Source organism: Pongo abelii, chromosome 3, assembly GCF_028885655.2.
Source record: "Pongo abelii isolate AG06213 chromosome 3, NHGRI_mPonAbe1-v2.0_pri, whole genome shotgun sequence".
NCBI classification, from domain to species: Eukaryota; Metazoa; Chordata; class Mammalia; order Primates; family Hominidae; genus Pongo; species Pongo abelii.
Window position 1 is genome coordinate 33,186,465 of NC_071988.2, and position 22,680 is coordinate 33,209,144.

The window sequence follows — 22,680 nt, forward strand, 5'->3', positions numbered from 1 at the left end:
TGGAGCACTGCTGCCTACTTAGGCCTGGCTTGGAAGACAGGGTTGAAGATAACTCTCTATTCTGTCCTGCAGAAACTGTGTGTGGGTGATAGGACGGAAGAAAAAATTCTAGTTTTTCTGTTGGCATTTGGGTGCAGACGGATGAGTATTATTTAAAAGGCCACATCTTTCCCTATTATTTGGCAGGGGGAACAAGCATTATGTAATTTTTTTGATTTTTTTTTTTTCCTATCTGTCTATTGCCAATGTAGGTTGAAAGTTTCACAACACTCTGTTTAAAATGTATGGGATTAAATAATGAAATGCAGAGAACTCATCCCTATGTTGTTCCTCAAGTTCCATTGTCCCTAGGTAGTCTTCCTTCTTCTTTCCTCCTTTGAAGTTTTTCTAGGTTTGTTTGGTATGTCTGGGGATTTTTGGTTGTGAAAAACAGGAACTGAGTGGAATGTGATCACTCTATTTTAGCAAGACTTTACTTTTATTAAACACTCATTATTAAACAGTGGTATCAAAGAAAGAGTAGGATTTTGTAAAGTTAATATCATGGATGATATTCAAATAGTGTCAAAGCATCTGTAAAGACACTGAGGGAATAAATGCTACTGTGTGCCAGGGGATCTTTTAGACTGTTTTGGCAACAAAGCAGGGCTCAAGAGGCTGGAAGCATAAGCAAGAGCCTCATCATGAGAGCTTTATATGCTCAGGCAAGAATTTTGGATTTTGTGCTTTGTGGATGGGAATCTCTGAAATATTTTAGTATTATAATATAGTTAGGTTTACATTTTAGAATGATATGGTTTATGGCAATGTGGAAAATGTACCAAAGTAGTAAAAGGAAAAAAAAATATCAGATGGTAAGATATCAGGGAATGGTGGTGAGACTAGATAAAACAGGGTGAGTTTAAGACACAGTTAGGGGTTACAAAAAATCAAGAATTAGGTGTTCGTGTGAATTTGGTGTGAAGGGCTAAAAGAATGGTTGTTGGAAAATGAGAGAGAGAGAAGAGTTAAGGATGTCTTCAATGTTTTGGCTTCATATTTATATATCTATATATAAATATATAGATATAGAGATAAAGATAGATAGATAGATAGATAGATAGATAGATAGATAGATAGATAGATGGAGTTTTGCTCTTGTCGCTCAGGCTGGAGTGCAGCAGCACAATCTCAGCTTACTAAAACCTCTGCCTCCCGCGTTCAAGCAATTCTCCCACCTCAGCCTCCCGAGTAGCTGGGATTACAGGTGCCCACCACCACATCTGGCTAATTTTTTGTATTTTTAGTACAGGCAGAGTTTCCTTAGATTGACCAGGCTGATCTCTAGCTCCTGACATCAGGTGATGCACCCGCCTCGGCCTCTCAAAGTTCAGAGATTACAGGCGTGAGCCACCGCGCCCAGCCTGGCTTGATATATTTGGTTGGATGTTATACCATTATCTAATATTACAAATACAGAAGGGATGTCAAAAGAAGAGACTAGTTAGAAAGAGCTTAATTAACTACACTTTAAACAAGTTGAGCTTGACTGCTTTGAGGTATATATGTAGAGCATTACCAACAGAAAAAAGAAGTTGAACATGAACTTGAAGATTGGAAGAGAAATGTAGACTGTCATCAGCAACTATTTCGAAGTTAAGATCATGTATATGGATAAGATAGTAACAAGAATGCCTACCAGAAAAGCAAAAACAAACAAACAAACAAACAAAAATCAAATCGAGACAGAATGAAGAAAAAAATGCCAAGAATCTATATTGGGCAGATGCAGAAGAAAAACTCAGCCAAAATAACTGTGAAGAGCAACTTAGAAAATTAGAGAACTATGTGAGTGATATTAAGGACCACAAAAGGGAAAAGTTTGCACATTAGAAAAATGGTTGAGGGTGTTAAATGCTATGGTGCTTTTCATTCTTGTCACTTGAAGAGTGATTCAAGGACTGGCATCGGCATCATCACCTCAGAACTCATCTAAGATGTAGAACCAGAGGCCCCACTCCTGAATTACTACTGAATTAGAAGCTTCATTTCTTTTAAACTTCTCCATGTCTACAGTTTACCTGTGGATCTTGTTGAGATGTAGACTCAGTAGGTCAGTGGAGACATCTAACACTCTTCATTTTTAACACATCCTTAGGAGAAGCCACTCCTGCCAGTTCATGGGCCACATTTCAAGCGTCAACCCTCTAGGTGGCAGGAGGCCACGAATAGCTGATAGCAAATTGGACAGTAGTTGGAGTTCAAAAATTCACCCTTTGTTTTTTCTTAAAACATTTTTGTTTCGTTTTGATATATTTTGAAATATGCCATATATATTGTTAAATATTTGTTAAAGGCAAAAGGAGAAGGCACAATTTCAAAGTTTTTCTCTAGTCAGAAGAATTGAAAAGGACAGCTAATAATTAACTAAAACACATTTGAATATGCATATTCACGTATGGTTTAGCAGGGGTTTGAGTGATTGCTACAATGACAGCCATATCACTAGTAATCCAATTAAATGTTTTTCAGAATAAAGTCAACGTACTACTAGTTTTGCCATTGTGGTACATAATTATATACATACTTCTCATTTTAATCATTATTTAGAAGAAGTACTCAACTGACAGTCTAAGAACTAATATTATTTGTAAAATTGCCATAGAAAAGATTACACAATATATAAACTTGTGCTTATTTTGGAGACTATTCTCTAGAGAAGTGATACTTTAAATTTAATGTACATATAAACAATGTGGAGAGCTTGCCCAAATGAAGATTCAGATTTGGTGGGTCAAGGTGAGACCTGAGATTCTGCATTTCTGTATGCTCTCAGGAAACATTCAGCCCCAGCTTTCTCTATTTTCTTCTTCTGGTTATATAACCCAGATGCTCTTTTTATACATTTTTGAATTTTCTTGATTTAAGCATGGACTTCCTATATTGGCCTATTCTTCCTTTATCAAGATAATAATTCTTCACTCATGGGATTTACACTATACCTGGCTTCTTCTGAAAAGCCTCCCTTGATACCTATATCTCCTTTAATCAAAGTGTACTGCACAGGTAAGTAGTGTTGGCATCAACTGGAGACTTGTTAGAAATCTAAAATCTTGAGTATTACTTATGCTGTGAAAGAAGCTGCATTTATTTCAAATTCAGGTGATTTTTAGACCCTATAAAGTCTGATGATGATGGCCTTAAATTATGGCCTGGGTCCTCTTCTTATATGCTATCATGTCACCCTACACTGTTACCCACTTTTCTAGTAAATTCAAAGTTTCATAAAAGCAGAGATAAAATCTGTTTCGTATCAGCAACTATGCTTAGTGCCTAGCACGGCAGCACACACTTAATACATTTTTGTTGAATAAATGTTTGAGTAAATGAGCAGAAATAGAATAGTTTGAGCTTTAAAAACAATTGAAAGCTTCTTTTTTCTGGTATTTTACTTTTATTATTCATGAGACAAAATGTCGTGTATAAACAAGGAGAAGCATATTTCTGATAAATTTAATTAAATGTAATATATCAGTATCATGTTTTTGAATTACTGCATATTGTCTATATGCTTGCATTTTATTACATTCATGAAATATTAAGTCAAAAGAAAAGCAAAATTAAAATTTTAGAAAGATTGCATTTCTATGTATGTGCAGGTAAAATAATGCTTGTTCATTGTGTTGTGAGTTTGTCACTGCTGTGGATTTTAAATTTAAGGTGCAATTTAATTTTAAACTTCTATTGCACTAACCATATATTGACAAGTCATATCTTTCTCTCTGTGCTTCATTTCACCCACTCATGTTTAAATTCTTGAAAAACGGAGTCTTGGATTTATTAATCTTCCACTCTTGTTACTTCCAGTCCTCTCACTGTAATCTCAACCCTCATTAGCTTTCATGGTCTATTAGAATCACTCCTTATCTACTGTCTCTGTATAGATTGTCACTCTGCTCCTGCCATCAGAGTAAGTTTTATAAAGGAGCCAATGGATCGCCCTTTTTTCCTGCAAAATATTTTAAATAGATACCTGCAAGATATTTTAAATAGTAGAATAGTATACACAGACTATTCTACATACCTTATTCTTGTTGATTTTTAGAAATATTCTTCATTTGGAAAATCATTGAAATTTGCACAGAAGACTGTTAATATCAGTTTCCTCACATGGAAGTAAATGAAAGAGGTGAATGTAGGCCAAGATAATTAGTTTTTTTTTTTTTTTGCATTGTTTCACTTGTTACAAGGGGAATGCATTACTTTTGTAATGAAATTACAAAGGTGTTAAAATAACTTTGTTAAACCTCTTGACTGTTCTGAGTTGCCTATTGCCTTAATAATGCTACAAACAACCACTAAACCTCAGTAAAACTATAATAATGAACTGTTATTGAGCTCATGAGACTTTAACCCAGTGAATGAGCAAGTCCAGGGAGTTATTCTTGTCTTGCCTGGGCTACCTCACATGTTTTGGAATCAGCCATAGGTTGGCTAATTCAGGATCGACTCAGCTGAGATGATAAAAAGGGCTCATCTCTGATCCATGTCTTGCATTTCAGCAGAATAGTCCAAATTAGTCTGCTCTCCTAACAAAGTCTGAGGAGTAAGATTGCAAGCAGAAAAAGACAAGTCATTTTTTTCTTGCCTCTGCTTATTCATATTTCCTAACATCTTATTGGCCAATAAAGTAAGAAGACTGAGCCAGAGTCAAGGAATGGGGCAGAACTTCTCATTCAGAGTTGCAAAGTTCCATGGCAAAGTGATCCAATGCAGAAAAGAGAGATAAACTAACTTGTAATATTTAACTGTGTTCTACATTGTCATTTCTTTGGTTGATCTATATAACTGACAAACATTTATTTACTTGTGAAGCAATTGACTCTAAATTGGTCATATATATATGCATATATATGTGTATATATGTATATATATTATATATGTTATATATGTCACATATGCATGTATATGTCATATATGTCATATATATGTCATATATACACATGTATATATGTATATGTGTATATATGTATATTTATGTGTGTGTATATATATTTTTTATATATATATATAAAAATCTGACTAGGGTAAGGGAATAGCAAAGGGAAGAGCTGGTGAGGACAAGATTTCTCAGGGACAGACATAAGAAGGCACTCTATGGTAAAGGAGTAAGTAGAGTAAGGCAATACAAAGGTTTAGGGAAAGTGTCTTCCAGTCAGAGGGAAGAACTGTGTGAAGCCTCTGGGGTAGGGACAAACATGTTAATATTTTCCAGTCTTAGCATGTCAGCCTGCCTATAGTGCAATAAGTGAGGAAGGCAGTGGGAGGATAGGAGGCCAGAGGGCTGTGGAGGTCACATCATCCGGGTGCTTGACCCCTGGGTGAAGAGTATGAACTTATCTGACGTGAGTTAAGAAGTCATTTGAACATTGAAGGTAAGCCAAATTCATTGCCTAATTTAAATTTTTATAACTCTAGGACTGCATAGAATTTATTTCTCTCCATATATATGTATATATCATATATTTTACATAGGAGAAAACTTCATTTTACATATGAGAAGACTGAGGCAGAATATGTTACAATAATTACTTTATTAGTACAGTTCTCACTGTCTATCTTGGATTAATAACTAATGTGATGATGTTGAAAATGCCAGACCTAAGTTTTAAAATAGTAACTAAAATATATTTAATGATCCATAAAGAATACTATTATTGGATTGAATACAGGTTAGATAAAATTTTTACAATAATATATAGGACAATATATCTGGGAGTCAAAACACTACAACTCATGAATTCAGTGTTTGTTTAATCAAAATGCACTGAACATAAAGAGTTCACTGTGTATTACACTGCAGTTGACAAGACATACAAGATACTTCCACAATTTCTATATGTGGACAGGTTTCCCTGGCAGAAATATAAACTAGGTGTTCTCTAAAGATAGTGACAAAGATTAAGTGATTTGACAGTGGAGGCAAAGGAAACATAAATTCTTTTGAAAGACTTGCAAATCTGAGATTTTCTTTTCTTTGAGATGGAGAGAATGTTTTAAATAATCCAACTTCATGTGATAATAAAGAGGTAGAGGCATAAGTGGCAAAAAATAAATTATTATAATTGGGAAGAAAAGGTGGCCGTGGAACATTCTACCTCCTATGAAAGACTATAAAATTTATGGATAGATTAAATTCTGGTAAATAATATGATCAACCTTTCCTCCTTTATGGAAGAAACTGAAACAATCCAGATTAGTTAACGAGATGCAATTCCTCCAGTCAGCACTAATGACTCTATGCTTCTGGCTCTATGTCAATCTTTACATTAGGAAAAACTGCCCACAGATGTTTTAGTAAATTTATAACCTTGCACAGACCTTGGACAGTAAATTCTTTATCTGATTTTAAATATCATGATGTTTTTACTTTGACACTATATAACTAAGGCTTTAAAATCCTTGTAGCTCCATTTCTTCACTTTGAAATACAATGTGTATTTAAATTCTTACTAAACCATGAATTTGATAAGACCCTTTCACTCCTTATCATGTCTAGTCTAATGAGATGCAGTATGGCCTACACAATGCTGAGAATCAGGAACTACTTCCAAAACTTCATTTTTTTCAAACAAAACTTTCAGAGTTTTTTCTATACATAAACCCAACAGTTGTATCAAACCTAGTTGTTTAAAAGAAAAAGCATCTCGTCTCTCAGGTTCTGTGTACTCAGACTGGATTCAGCTCCACGGTCCTTCTGCTATGGACACTTCACTTGTAGTATCTCATTGACAGCCAGTTGTTGGTAAAGCCAGCTACAGAATTTGCATGGCTGGTGTCGTAAAAATGCAGGCTAGCTGGGTTAAAAATCATTGAAAATGTCTTGGCAGCAACAGCAGAACATTGAACCAGGTGCAAGACTGATCTAAGTTCAGGACCCTTCTAAGCATGAGGCCTTTGTATGACTGCACACTCATGTGCCCCTAGAGCAGGCCCTGGGTGTTGGCAAGAGTGGGAGTCCTTGTTTGGTTGACTTGGATGATGGTACAGCTGGACTTCACTCATTCTGGCTAAGAATAGTCTTAGGGCATCTCCTTTCATATGACCTCTACACGTGGTCTTTCCATGTGGTCTTTCCAGCAAAGTAAAAAGACTTCTTAGATGGCAACTCAGGGCTTTCAATAATAAACATACAAAGGGAGAGAAAGGAACATTACCCAGTTTCTGGAAAGCTAGTGTCAGACTTGTCATAGTCACTATGTTCAGTAGGTTAATGCAGTCATAAGTCACCCTAAATTGGATCAAGGACATGTACACTGGGAGGCATGGTTTATTAGGAGTCATATCTAGGAGAGCAGCTGTCATGCTGCCCATTTACTAACTCAAGAATTAAGCCGTGATGTCTTTCAGGTCTATGTGCAAACATTACCTGCCTTGAAATGTAGTCCTTGGTCACCGTAAATAAAATGATCTTCCCCCCTCCTCATGTTGACTTTATTATCATCTACAGTCCCACTAGAATATTTTCTCATGACAGTAAGTAATTTTGTCTTGTCTGCTGCTGCATACTCAGTGTTGAGAAGCATTCTTTACAAAAAGTAGGTAATTAATATTTGTTAAATAAATGAATTAGTAAATCTTACATACCACAAGAGATATGTATATATGCATATCTATCTAGTATTAATCTATCAATCTAGTGTATAGCTCCCCTTTAAAAAAAAAAGTAGAAAGAATAATTTTGGTTTCAGGCCCAGGCTAGGTGGTACACACCTGTAGTCTCAGCCACTCAGCACGTTGAGGTTGGAGGGTAGTTTGAGCCCAGAAGTTCAAGGCTGCAGTGAGCTATGATAATGCAGCTAACTGCAGCCTGGGTGACAGAGCAAGATCCTGTCTCTATAATAATAATAATAATAATAATTTTTGTTTCATTAAAGTAGCTTTGCTGGTCTGGAGGGCAAGAATACATTCAAGAAAATTTTTCGATTTGGTGACTGAACATAATTTTGCATACCAGATAGGCCTGTGCAGTGGTTTATAGTCTGGGAGCTATACCAGTCATGTGTCATAAAGATAACTTTCTGATTCAGTTTATTATCATCCATATAAACAAGTTTGTCTTGCTTTTACAAAACAATACTTTTCATTATATGCTGAAAAGGCTTGGTTTTTCTGTGTATTTCTTTGTAATTGTCATATGATTTTCTCTAAATGCAGGAAAGATACCAAGAAACAGAGTTACAGAGAACAAGTGCGTTTGATGAGAAGAAGAGATGGGAGAAATTGACTGCATAACGATGGTTACTCAAAGCAATATATTTATATATTTGTATATATATGAGTGTTTGTGTTTGTGTGTCTATGTGTCTCTGTAATAAGCATACATTTACATATGTATTTGTGTGCGAATATGTGTGTGTGTATATATACCCACCAATTCACTTATACATATATATACACACACATATGTACTTTCCTATTCTGCAGGCTAGTGGTTATGAACAAATAAGGGCTTATGAACAAATAAGTTTATTTATAAAAACATTTAAAAATCAAGTTAAAGCAGAAGAGAGCATTGCCCTGCCTATACCCCAGAAAGAATGAATAAGTAGAAAAATTATAGAGAAAAGGCAAAGAGCTCACATGAGCGTATCTATGCAGTTAGCCTATATGCATCTATCCTAAAGATATCTAGAGATAAAACTGTGTCCCTGAACACAGCATTACTCAGGGATATAAATTTCCTAAGAGTCAAAACATAATTGACATGTAGCATTTGGCTCTTTGCATTCACTTATTTGCTCGGTCTAACTCATAGGCTAATTCTTGAATAAATAAGCAAGAAGCTGTTTTCAGTTAGCCTGTACCAAGTATCTACCATACTGCCTTTGAATGAAAGTAGTTTCGAGTATTGTGATGCAGATCCTGAAACAGGTTGATATTTTTTAAATGACTTGAGTATAAATATCTCCTGAAGGATAACAGCAAGTAGTAATATCCGATTCATTATATTATATTCTAAATAAAAGTTACATCAAAATATATAAAATTTCCCACTTTCCCTCAAAAACTATTATTGTTTGAAATCTCCCAAATTCATCTAACACAAGCCGAAATCTTGTAACAAGATTAAATGTGGATGTACAAACATACAAATATATACATACATACACATATCATGCATAAAAGCTATGTATACATTTGTATATGTCAGCAAGACTTTACTGTAGTTCATAATTTTATATTAAAATTATAGTCCTTAATATTCCCTGATTTAAGTTTACTGAAGTCCATATTAGTCATCTTTCTCATAGCATATTTTGAAAGCTACATGTTCTATAATGAAGGACAATGCCAGGGCAAGACTAGGGTGAACACTTGAGTCTTATTAATCAAAGTTTAAGGACGATGTGTTTTAAATTTATTTGAACACCCTTGAACTATTAAAGTTCAAGGGAAAAATTCTGAGATATACAGAGGTATTTTCCAGACAGGAGTTTACTCTGTCACCCAGGCTGGAATGTAGTGTCACGATCTTGGCTCACTGCAACCAACCTCTGTCTTCCTGGCTCAAATGATCCTCCCACTTCATAATTATTACTTTGAGATGGAGTCTTGCTCTGCCACCCAGGCTGCAGTGCAGTGGTGCCATCTCGGGTCACTGCAAATTCTGCCTCCCAGGTTCAAGCGATTCTTGTGCCTCAGCCTCCCAAGTAGCTGGGATTACCCATATGCACCACCATGCCCAGCTAATTTTTGTATTTTTAATAAGAGACTGGGTTTTGTCATGTTGGCCAGGCTGGTCCTGAACTCTTGGCCCCAAGTAATCTGCATGCCTTAGCCTCCCAAAGTGCTGAGATTACAGGCATGAGCCACTGTACCTGGCCTTATAACGTATTCAAAAGTATCTGGGTACATACCTGTTCCTCAAAATGAGAGTTATTTAGTTAATTGGGGAAAAAACATATTTAGAATATACACTTTTTCAAAAGTTTCTATCTAAAATAAATGTGCATGCATGGTTCAGCTGATGGCAAATCCTGTGAGATTAAATACCTGAGGGGGAGTGGGGACTTTCCTTCCATGGATTTTTCCAGTATCCATATAAGAAACCCCTGAGTGATTATGAGAAATCCTTACAAAATTTCACCTACCAGTTTATAAGCTTCAATGAATTATCTTGCTTTTTCTGATATGAAGATTTTTTTCTCATGGGATAAATGGATTTGAGATATTGTTGCTTTTATGGAAATTGTAGCCATTTTATCATGACATTCCAAGGCAGTATTTCTTACCTATTTATATTTATCTTTGGGTCTAAAGTTGTTTCCAAGTTTGTAAGTATTAGATAAGCATCTCTCCAGATTTAATCAGTGAAATTCTGAATATGATATTAGAATGTACCTTACTGCATAGTTTTGATGTATTGCTTAAGAAAAGAAAAGATATATACCCTGGTTTCGTTTAATATGTCCCTTCAGAAGAACATTTGAGTTGGATAGAAACAGTTTTGACATGTACTTGAAGACTGTAAATGCTGCAAATGACAGCTTTTAATCAGTGTGATAAATAGCAAAGGTCTGTAAATGGTATCAAATAATTTCTAAAAATGAAAACTAATTTTCCACTCCCACTGCTAGCAAATTTGTCAACTACAGTTTGAAAGAACCAAAACATCTGCTCTTTGAAGCTGTGTAAACTCTCTCAGTAAAATGATGCATTATTTTGTTTTCAGATATACATTCATCTCTTTCCTAATTTAGTATGTTTATGAAGTACTAAGATAAGTTCCTGATTGAAAATTGTATGCAGTTAAATTAAAGACAGAAGTTTCGTTGCTTAAAGTTTTAGCTTTAGCTTTGCTCTCTATCTTCCTTTTGAATTTCTTTCTTATGATGCTAAAGAAGAACATGTATATTGCTCCCTTTTCCAATTATTTTATTTTTGAAGTTTAAGAAAGTTAATACATGTAAACAATGTAAATGTCATTAAAATTAATAAGTATTTAATAACTCAGATATAATTATCAAGAATTTCATTAATCATCAAAGTGTTTCTATCTTCTTCATTTAAAAATATATGTTTTTTTTTCAACAAAATGAGAAGGAAACCCACAGACTTGAAGAAAATATTTGCAAAAGACACATAGGATAAAAAGCTGTTATACAAAATATACGAAGAACTCTTAAAACTCAACAAGACAACAAACAACCCCATTAAAAGGGGGCAAAAGACAAGCAGACAGCTTGCCAGAAAAGATACACAGTTGAAAGTAAGCATCTGAAAAGAGTTCAACACCTTATGTCTTTAGGGAGTTTTAAATTAAAACAACATTGAGATTCTACTATACAGCAATTAGAATAATCAAAATTCAAAACACTGACAACATCAAATGCTGGTGAGGGTGTGGAGCAAGAGGAACTTTCATTCACTGCTGGAGGGACTACAAAATGATACAGCCACTTTGAAAGACACTTTGGCATTTCTTACAAAACTAAAAATACTCTTACGATATGATAGAACAATGATGGTTCTTGATATTTACCCAAGTGAATTAAAAACTTATGTTCACATAAATACCTTTACCTGGATGCTTATAGCAGTTTTATTCCTAATTGCCAAAACTCTAAATTAAGCAGGATGCCCTTCTGTAGCAAGTAGATAAAGTGAGGTATATCCAGAAAATGAAATATTATTCCACACTAAAAAAAAAAAAAGCTATTAAGCCATGACAGGACATGAAGTAGATATAAATGCATATTACTAAGTGGAAGAAGGTAACCATAAAAGACTACATACTATGTGATCCAGCAATACAACATTCTAAAACAGGTAAAACTATGGAGGCAATAAAATGGTTGTTTGCCAGGGGTTAGGAAAGAGAGACAGATGAACGGACAGACATAGATAATTTTCAGAGAGTGATACTATTCTGTATGATACTAGAGTAGATATACACCATTATACATTTCTCAATACCCAAAGGATGTACAACAGCAAGAGTGAGCCCTAATGTAAACTATGAACTCTGGATGACGATTATATGTCAATGTACGTTCATAATTTGTAACAAATGTACCACTCTGGTGTGGAATATTGATGGAGGGGCATGTTGTGAGTGTGTAGAGAAATGGGTTATATGACAACACTGTGCACTTTCTGTTCAATTTTGCTGTGAACCTAAAATTGTTCTAAAAATAAAGCTTATTAATTAAAAAATGTGTTTCTTGATAACTCATTTTGGCATGCAGTTTTGGTCAGAGTTACGTTAAATACCTACTGTGGGTCAAATGCCATGTATATCCAAGATAAAACAAAACCAATAGGAGAGTAAAATTTATATATAACCTCATATAGATATAAAACCATTTATATAACCTTATATATATTATATAAATATATGGAGATAATTTTATTATAAGATATTTACACACATGGCATTTGAGGCTGAGATTTCCCATATTATGCTGTCTGCAAGCTGGAGACTCAAGAAAGCTAGTTCTGTGGTTCAAAGGCCTGAGAGCTGCAGAGCTAATGATATAGATGGTATAGATTCCAGTCTGGCCAGAGAACCAGCAGTGCCAAGGGCAGGAGAAGATTGATGTTCCAGTTCATTCTGTCAGGCTGACTTAATTCAATCTTCCTCTACCTTTTTGTTTTATTCATGTCCTCAATGGATTAGATAATGCCTGCCCACCTTGGTGAAGGCAGATATTCTTTATTTAGTCTACTGATTCAGATGCTAATCTCTTCCAGAAACACCCTCACAGATACACCAGTTATCCCTCACAGATCAACCAGTTATTCCTATGGCCTAGTCATGTTGAAACATAAAATTAACAACCCATAGTATATTGTGAATGTAAAGATAAAAAAAAAACATTATCATATATCTAAAAGAACTTATTGTTTAGTAGGAAAGAAGAATGTCTGGATGGTATTTTAAACCTTATTACCCTGTTTGAATTCTAAGAAAGTTTCCTAAGGAAAATGATTTGAGGACAGAAAGGGAGATTATTTCAAAAGGAAAAACAATCTGAAAAAATAAGCAAAAGCAAGAACAGAGGCAAAAATATAAACATTGCTATCACTGGAATATACAGTGTCCTGTGTAATACAATGGGACATCGATAAAAAATTATATTGGGCCAGTCCAGCATGGTCTTGCAAGCTACACTTAGGAACTGGATTAGTGCATTTACTAGGTAATGGGTAAATATTAAGAAATTTTAAGTAACAGTACGATCTTTCACAATCCGTACCCTGACCCTTTATCTCTGTGACCTCAGCTTCTATGATTTCTTTCCTCACTTTTTATATCCCAGCAATTCAGATGCTTTCAACATGTCTAGCACCACCTGCTTTGGGCCTTTGTTGCAATTTTGTTTTGTTTATTGTGGTTTCCCACTTAGAACAGTGCCTGGAAAATAACAGGCATTCAGTTTAAAAAATGTGTTTAGGTAATGATTTTAAGCATTTGTTAAACAAAATTCAGATATGTGTGCCTAATTGCCTGTTTCAGTGGACATTTCTTCTATCCGTTTCCATGTTAACAATCTTCACTTGATTCACTAAATTGTAAGTTTCTTTAGCACAAAGATCTTATCTTGCTCACTGTTGAATCTTGAGCACATGAGATACAATAGCTACTTAATATATAACAGATGAAAGAATGAAACTACAACTATGATTCCATTCTTTGTAAACTCCGTTTCCCTAGAATCTCTCTCATATGACCATGGCTTCCACTCAGTCATTCCAGTGTCTTTTTATTGACTCTTCTCCTGAGTGTCCTCTAGGGGTTGGAGTTTCTCAAGAGCACATCCTAGGTTCCTTTCTATTCTACACACTTTTCCTAAATATTTTTATTAAATTAATTCTATGGTGATCTGTCTCAGAATGTATTAAATGTGTTGACCAGTTTTCGTTTTTGTTTTTGTTTTGAGACGGAGTCTCTCTCTGTCACCCAGGCTGGAGTGCAGTGGCACGATCTCGGCTCACTGCAAGATCCACCTCCCAGGTTCACGCCATTCTCCTGCCTCTGCCTTCCGAGTAGCTGGGACTACAGGTGCCCGCCACCACGCCCGGCTAATTTTTCTGTATTTTTAGTAGAGACAGGGTTTCACCGTGTTAACCAGGATGATCTCGATCTCCTGACCTCATGATCCGCCCACCTCGGCCTCCCAAACTGCTGGGATTACAGGTGTGAGCCACTGCGCCTGGCCTGTGTTGACCATTTTTTTAAAGCCATTAATTTTAATATATGAATAAATTTGTCCTATGATTTTAAGATATTTGATATGTTTTTTAGAGGATATATTGATATTAATGGCTACTAATTAACAGTAACTGTTAATAATTTTTCAGAAAATTATGTGAGATTTATTAGCAGATCTACCTCATGCCAAAATTAACCTGTTTTTGAGACTGGGCTTTGGGGTGCTTCATGATCTCTGTTGATAGTAGTAATAACAATAAATATTGCTAATTTATATGTTTTTTAAAACTTCTTAATCCAGCTTTGTGATATATTTCACCATTGTAAAATAGAGATGGCATTAATCACATTAGTCTCAAAGTAAGATTTAGAAAGTTTAGAGACATCTAGGATTTACTGAATTACTACTTGTGCCAGGTGTTATGGTAAATGTCCCCTATATGGTTCCTCATTTAAATCCTTCCCAGAAACCTATGAGGTTTAAGTATGATTTCTATTTTGGAAATACGGAAGATGAAATATGAAAATTTAAAGTTACTAAAAGTCACAGAGCTAGAGATATAGATATGCCACATCCAGACACGTCTCTTTCAAAATACAGTACTTTGTCTTACAAGAGTGTTTTTAAAACTGATGCAATAGTTGGAAGATTTCCTGAAGCACCAGGAGTCACTTCTGGGATCAGAGATAGCAGAGGTGGCTCAATCCTTGACCTTTGGTCTCAGCAAAATATGCTTTTCTTTTATGTGTTGTACATGCAGGAGTTTTATATTTTTAAAAATCCCATAGAATGTAAAACACCAAAAGTGAACCTTAATTTAAACTATGAACTTCAGGTGATGATGTGTCAGTGCAGGTTAATCAATTATAACAAATGTATGTGGGGCAGGGGTATATGGGAAATCTTGCTACCTTTCACTAAGGTTTTGCTGTGAATCTTAAAAAAAAAGTTACCAACTTGTCATTTGACTCAACATGAATCCACTTGAAATTTAGTGAAATCACTTAGTTGATACAACTCACAGAAATGGTAACTATAATATTTCATTAATTATAATATATAATTTGACAATAATATGAATATTATATATATAACCATATATGTATGTTACCATTTGATATTTGTATGCCAATTATACCTAGTCTAAAATTTGTTCTAACTGGAGGGAGTGACAATATTAATGAACTTATTAAGCAGCTTAATATTTATATTAAAGCATGCTAGATAGTCTATGCTTTCTTTAAGATTGTGAATAAGAATTTTTTTTTCTCCTCTTGTACCTGATTCTCTCAACCCACTTTTGATTTTCATCTTCAAAAACATTTTTTCATATTGAGAAATAATTTATTCAGTTCTTACATTAATTACTTCCCTCTTTTCTTTTTCAAACCAATTTTATCCATATCTGCAGTTTCAAAATGAAATCTTGTTATAATGATAGCACCACTATCTAAAGCTTATTATGGTGGTGTTTTAGGTGCTAAGCATTTTACACATTTTATACATATTAAGATTAAGTCCTTTAGTTCTCACAGTAACCTGAAAGTGTTACATGTAGAGAAACTGAAGCTAGAAAGCTTATATAACTGCCTTAACATCACATATTCATTAAGAAGAATCAAGAACAAAAACTGGGCCATTTGTTCTTGACCACCACAGAAAACTGGTGCTCCACATGACAGGTGCTGTCCATATAATTTTGGCTTTCACTACAAAAACCCTCAGTGTTTATTAGTGGATAATTTACCTGATGCCTGAAATACAGACCAAAAAAGACCTGTCTGGGAGGTTGCAAAGTTGAGCACAGAGAGATGTGGCTGCTCCCTGGGTTAAATGAGAAATGCTATTCTCAGGAGGTTAATTATCACAAATTAGGAGCTTTCAATAGTCTGGAAACATCAGGGAAGAAATAGCAGATTAGTACTGATAAAATCTCATGGGCTCTGATGGGAAGCACTTTATATTGGCACTAATGAAAAAATCCGAAGCAACCATGCTTTGAATGCTTAGAAATTTCAGGTTTCGGCATATTAAGAATTCAGTCAAATAAAACTTAAAAGTGCTTTAGGATTACAGCAATTGAGCAAAAGGATGACTCTTGAAGATGGACTAAACCTTGAGGAAAATTTTTCTCCATTTTTAATGCATTTTCTGAGAAACATGTATTTATACCTGATTTAATAATTTTTTGTTTTGAAATTAAAGTTTGATTAGATGAGAGTAAGCTCCATTTCAATAGCTAGAGATGTTCCATATAACCATGTCTTCTATCTTAGTCAGGTACTTTGTTCTGGTAAAATAAGAGAGTATGTTTAAATCCTGAGGTTCAGTGAAGCCTTTGCTACTTTCTTCCTATCAACCTTCTTCTCAACACAAACAAAAGCAAAACAACTAAACTTTCTCCACACACTATGGAAAATTATCAGTGTTGGACCTTCATTTATATAATATGAAGTTTTATTACAAGGATTTTTTTAAGTGTCATGACCTTAAATGTAAAGCTTTACTCATTTTTGGATAATTTAAAATTTTGAATTTTGAATTTTTACTATGAATTATAGTGAAAAAAAGTAATGTAAACACTACTAGAAATGGAGAAATGTTACTCTATTGGCACTAATCACTTTAAAATATTTTTTCTTTCTTACTTTAAAAAATGTATTGTGACTACTTTTAAATTATACAGTAGTACATGTTAATTATAGAATATTCAGAATCTGTAGAATAAATAGTAGCATGTAGAGAAAATATTCACAATCCATACAAGATTTTGATTTTCAAAATCAACTTAAGTGATTTTTTTTCTAATTTCGATTTTTATTTTAGATTCAGGGGCTACATGTGCAATTTTGTTGCAGTGGTATAGTGCGTGACGCTGAGATTGGTATTTCTATTGATCCTATCAAATAGTGAACATAGTACACAATAGGAAGTTTTTCAGGCCTTATCCCCTTCTCTCCCTCTCTCCTTTTTTGAATCCTTAGTGTCTACTGTTTCCCTCTTCATGTCCATAGGTACCCAAGATTTAGCTCCCACTTATAAGCAAGAACGTGATATTTTATTTTATGTTTCTGCATTAATTCGCTTAGGATGATTGACTCCAGCTGAATCTACTTTGCTTCAAAGAACATGATTTCTTTCTTTTTGTATGTCTGTATAGTATTCCATGGTATATATGTATCACATTTTCTTTACCCAATCCACCAATGATGGGCAAATACATTGATTCTTTGTCTTTGCAATTATGAATAGTGCTGTGAAGACCATACGAGGGCATGTGTCTTTTTGATAGAATGATTTAGTTTCCTTTGGATATATACCCAGTGACAGGATTGCTGGGTTGAATGACAGTTCTATTTTGAGTTATTTGTGAAATCTCCAAACTGCTTTCCACAGTGGCTGAACTGATTTACATTCCTATCAACAGGGCATAAGCATCCTCTTTCTCTGCAGCCTCGCCAACAACCGCTCAAATTTTTTATTTTTTACTTTTTAATAAAGGCCATTCTGACTGCTGTGAGATGCTATATCATTGTGGTTTTGATTAGCATTTTTCTGATGATTAGTGATACTGCACCTTTTTTTCTTATATTGTTCTTATTTTGTTCTTTTTCTTATATTGTTCTTATTTTGTTCTTTTTCTTATATTGTTCTTTTTTCTTATATTGTTCTTATATTTTTTCTTATATTTGCTGCTTGTATGTCCTCTTCTGAGAAGTCTGTCCATCTGTCCCTCTCTTTTGTCCATTTTTTAATTTGGTTATCTTTTATATTCTTATTGATTTGTTTAAGTTCCTTATAGATTCTTGTAGATTCTGGATATTAGATCTGTGCCAGATGCATAGTTTGTAAAGATTTTCTCTGTGTTCACTCTGTTGATAGACTATTTTGCTGTGCAGAAGCTCTTCAATTTAGTTAGGTGCCATGTGTCAATTTTTATTTTTGTTGCAATTGCTTTTGGGAAACTAGTTATAAATTATTTCCCAAGGCCAATGTCCAGAAAGAAATTTCCTAGGTTTTCTTTGAGGATTTTTATTATTTATTTATTTATTTATTTATTTATTTATTTGAGATGGAGTCTTTCTCTGTCACCCAGGCTAGAGTGCAGTGGCATGATCTCAGCCCACTGCAACCTCTGCCTCCTGGGTTCTAACGATTCTCCTGCCTCAGCCTCCCGAGTAGCTGGGATTACAGGTGCTCGCCACCAAACCCAGCTAATTTTTGTATTTTTAGAGAGGTGGGCTTTCACCGTGTTAGCCAGGCTGGTCTCGAACTCCTGACTTCAGGTGATCTGCCCGCCTTGGCCTCCCAAAGTGCTGGGATTGAGGATTTTTATAGATTAAGGTTTTACATTTAAGTTTATAGCCAGTGAAGAGAGATAGGTTTCTGCAATGGGTTTCATAGGCTTTGCTTGCGGAAGCAATTTTTGGTGTTGTAATTCTGGCTGCATTCCAGTAGGTGGTGTTTAACAGTAAGAGAATGCAAATAGGCTCTTAGTCGTGCACCCCTTTTGTATTTCAGTACAGACACAGCAGGGCTCTGCGGAGGGCAGGCAGTTGGGCAAAAGATGACTCTCTCTCCAAGTTCGTTCCCTGTCTTTGGTGGAGTCCCCTTCAACTACTGGCTCTGTGCCAGCATTTTCTTTGCCCCAAGGGAGGCTTTGGCAGCTTGCACTCCCTCCTCCCTTCGGAGCACTTAGAGCTGAGGGTTAGGTCATAGGAGACCCACAACTCCCTGGGGCCTGCTGGTCTCCTGTGCTTGTTAGAGTAAGAGCGAATTGTGAGATATGTTTGCAGGTGGCTTGGTGAGGCAGCGGGTCAAGGATGGAGGATCCCAGGGCAAGGCAGTGGGACTGTGGATGTGCAACTGGTATGGCACCCACAGCCCTGGGTTTTCATCCTGGCAGACAGCTGTGGGCCTGCCCAGCTTGTGCTCCCACAGTCCAGTGGGTCTCCTTTGGCATGCACCCTAGGAGCAGGCCCAACTGGCTAGGCTGGTCCCAAGCCTTCTGCATTCAGATCACTGGGCCAGTCGAGGCGTTCTGGGTCACGGGGCTCCCTGAGAAAGAAGCTGAGGCTGGCTATCAGGCCATACCCTTCCCAGACTTGTCTTGGAAAGGGAGGAATGCCCAGCTCTCCTGTTGGCACACAAACTCGCGCTGTACTCTTGTCTGTTCTGAGAGTGGGACTCATCTCCTGGTCATGTTCAAGCTACAGATCTCAACTGGATATCTCTGGGCCATGTATTTGAATCCTAGGGAGTTGAGACCAGGCCTATGGATTTGTTCTCTGGCCCCTCAAGGTCGAGCACTGGCTGTGCTGAGGGGCAAACTACTCCCACACTGATAAGAAGACACACATGGGGCAGTGAAGGCTGTGCTGTGGGCACCATCCTGTAGGAGTCAAAAGGCAGGTTGTCTTGGGAGGGACCAGCAGGCAAGGTGGCATGTAGATCAGATATGCTTAAGTCCCATAGCAATTGCAGCCCCGTTCCCTCCAAGCCCAGCAGACAAAAGGAACTTCAACCACTCAGTCCAAAATGGAGAAGCTTGAGGGATGGGCATCTATGCTTGTGTTTTGCCACAGCTGTACTGCACAGCAAAACCTTCTGGGCTCCATGAGGGTTCAAGCTGCACATCTACCTGCTTTCCAGGCAGCTCCCCTCTCCAAGTTCAAAGGTCTATGGGGGTTGTGGGAGCTTATCCTATAGCTAGGATACCAGAGGTCCATGGGGGTACTATTACCCCAGGTTTTCTCACTCACTCCTTCATTGGGTTCAGGAACTGGGGGGCAATCCTAGTGGCCCTGTGACTCCAAGCAGGCTTCCCAGCTTATTCTCTCTTCAACCCCAGCATCTGTGTCGGCTCTCGGCTTTCAGTGTTTTCTCTCAAAGGGTCTGTTGGAGGTGTGATGGTTTATTTGGCATTTTGGTTCCTCTTGGTGGAAGAGGTGTTTTCTGGCTATGTCTGGTTGACCATCTTGCCTGGTTTCCTCAAGATTATTTCTTTTATTAAAACACTGGTATATTTTTATGTAGTTTTTTCTCTCTTTATAATTGTATTTATATGGTTTATAAAATGTTTTAACACTCTATTTTTTTAAAGCACTGTAATAAAAGCATTTCATGTTCTAAGAAATTATTCCTACATAGTACAATCAACAGTGGCAATAAATATCACATTAAGCCAAAGAATTGGGGGAGGCCTATATTATAAAAGCATAAATAATTATTAATAACAAATATCTGAGATTCCTACATAATTTTTAAACTTTTATTTTAGGTTTTGGGGTACAGGTGAAGGTTTGCTCCATAGCTAAACATGTGTCACAGGGTTTTTTGGCACATATTATTTCATCACCCATGTATTAAGCCCACCCAGGGATTGTGCTCCCACAATCCAGTGAGTCTCCCTTTGGCATGCACCTTGGGAGAAGGCCCGCCTGACCACGCTGGTTCTAAGCCTTCTGCACCCGGATCACTGAGCCAGTCCAGGTGTTTTGGGTCACAGGGTTCAGTACCCAATAGTTACATTTTTCTGCTCTGCTCTCTCCTCCCACCCTCCCTGCTCAAGTAGACTGCACTGTGTGTTGTTTCCTCTTTTATGTTCATAAGTTGTTATCATTTAGCTCCCACTTATAAGTGAGAACATACAGTATTTGATTTTCTGTTTCTGCATTAGTTTGCTAAGGATAATAGCCTCCAGGTCCATTCACAAAAGACACGATCTCATTCTTTTTTATAGGTGCATAGTATTCCATCCACAATATATATGTACTATATTTTCTTAATCCAATCTGTCATTGATGGGCGTTTAGGTTCATTCCATGTCTTTGCTATTACGAATAGTGCTGCAATGAGCATTCAAATACATGTGTCTTTATGGTAGAATGATTTATATTCGTCTGGGTATATGCCCAGTAATCGGATTGCTGAGTTGAATGATAGTTCTGCTTTTAGCTCTTTGAGGAACTGCCATATTGCCATACTGCTTTCCACAATGGTTGAACAAATATATACTCCCACAAGCAGTGTACTAGTGTTCCCTTTTCTCCACAACCTCGCTATTAGCCTGATGGGGTTCCTTTTGTAGATGACCTGCCCATTCTCTCTAGTTGCCTTTAACATTCTTTCTTTCATTTCAACCTTGAAAAATCTGATGATTATGTGTTTTGGGGATGATTTTCTTGTGTAGAATCTGGCAGAAGTTCTGTGTATTTCTTGAATTTGTTGGCCTCTCTAGCAAGTTTGGAGAAGTTTGCATGGAAGATATCCTGAAATGTTTTCCAAGATGTTTGCTTTCTCCCCCTCCCATTCAGGGATGCCAATGATTGGTAGATTTGGCCTCTTTATATAATCTCATACTTCACAAAAGTTTTTTTCATTCCCTTTTGTTCTTTTGTCTTTATTTTGTCTGACTGTCTTATTTCAGAAAACCAGTCTTTGAGTTCTGAGATTTCTCCCTCAGCCTGGCTTATTCTGCTATTAATACTTGTGATTGTATTGGGAAATTCTTGTATTGTGTTATTCAGCTCTGTCAGACCCATTAAGTACTTTTTTATGCCTGCTATATTGTCCTTCAGCTCTTGTGTCACTTTATTGTGATTCTTATTTTTCTTGGATAGGGTTTTGCCATCCTCCTGAATCTCAATGATCTTTGTTCCTCTCCATATTCTGAGTCCTATGTCTGTCATTCCAGCCAGTTTAGCCTGGTTAAGAACTGTTGTCAGAGAACTAGTGCGGTCATTTGGAGAACATGACACTCTGGGCATTTGAGTTACTGGAGTTCTTGCATTATTTTTTTTCTCATCTCTGCATGTGGGTATTCCTTTAACTGCAGTATAGATTGAATACAGTCAATAAATTTTTTGGGGTATTTTCACTACGCCGAGCCTTTCTGCAGGGCCTTTATCTGAAGCTGGCTGCTTGTCTCTGGTTTCAGAGAGGGGTATCTTAGTGAGGTTTTCAGTGTTGAAGCTTTGGATATGATCCAGCAGGAGGCCCTTAGGCTTAGTGGTAAGTTGGTTAACTCTTGCTTGGTTATGTGGCTCCCCTAGGTTTCCTCACAGTTGCAGCCTTGTTCCCTCTCAATGCTCTGAAAGTGTGGGTTCCTCTCCTCCTTGAGTGCTGGCTGTAGTTCACAACTTGGTACACCTGGGCTGTCCACTGCAGCTCTGAAGTGATCTCAGTGTTTATGTTCCTTCCTCAGCTTAGAGGCAGCAGAGGAATAGATCTTAGTAGTGGTTGTGGAAGAGGGTCATTTGCTTGTCTCCTCGGGGCTTCACTCCAGAAACATGCAGGTCAGAAATCACTCAGTGAATTCAGCCTCTTTCCTAAGGATATATAAGGGGTCTAACCTCCCACTTTGCTGGAGCTACATCTACTTTCGCTGGAAATACCAAATATCTAAAGGTCCAGGGTTCCCACACATGCCTGATTGACTGCTCTGTCGAGACTCCACATAACTCTGTCTGTCAGACCGAAA

At 36.5% G+C, this 22,680-nt stretch overlaps 1 long non-coding RNA gene across 1 annotated transcript in view; it reads right to left on the reverse strand.

Moving 5' to 3' along the window:
- LOC112133120 (uncharacterized) overlaps positions 1–22,680 on the reverse strand; it is an 86,747-nt gene that overhangs the window by 42,071 nt on the left and 21,996 nt on the right. Inside the window, exon 3 of the long non-coding RNA XR_002914787.3 lies at positions 11,566–11,681. This is a non-coding gene — a long non-coding RNA (uncharacterized LOC112133120). The remainder of the gene's footprint in view (positions 1–11,565; positions 11,682–22,680) is intronic.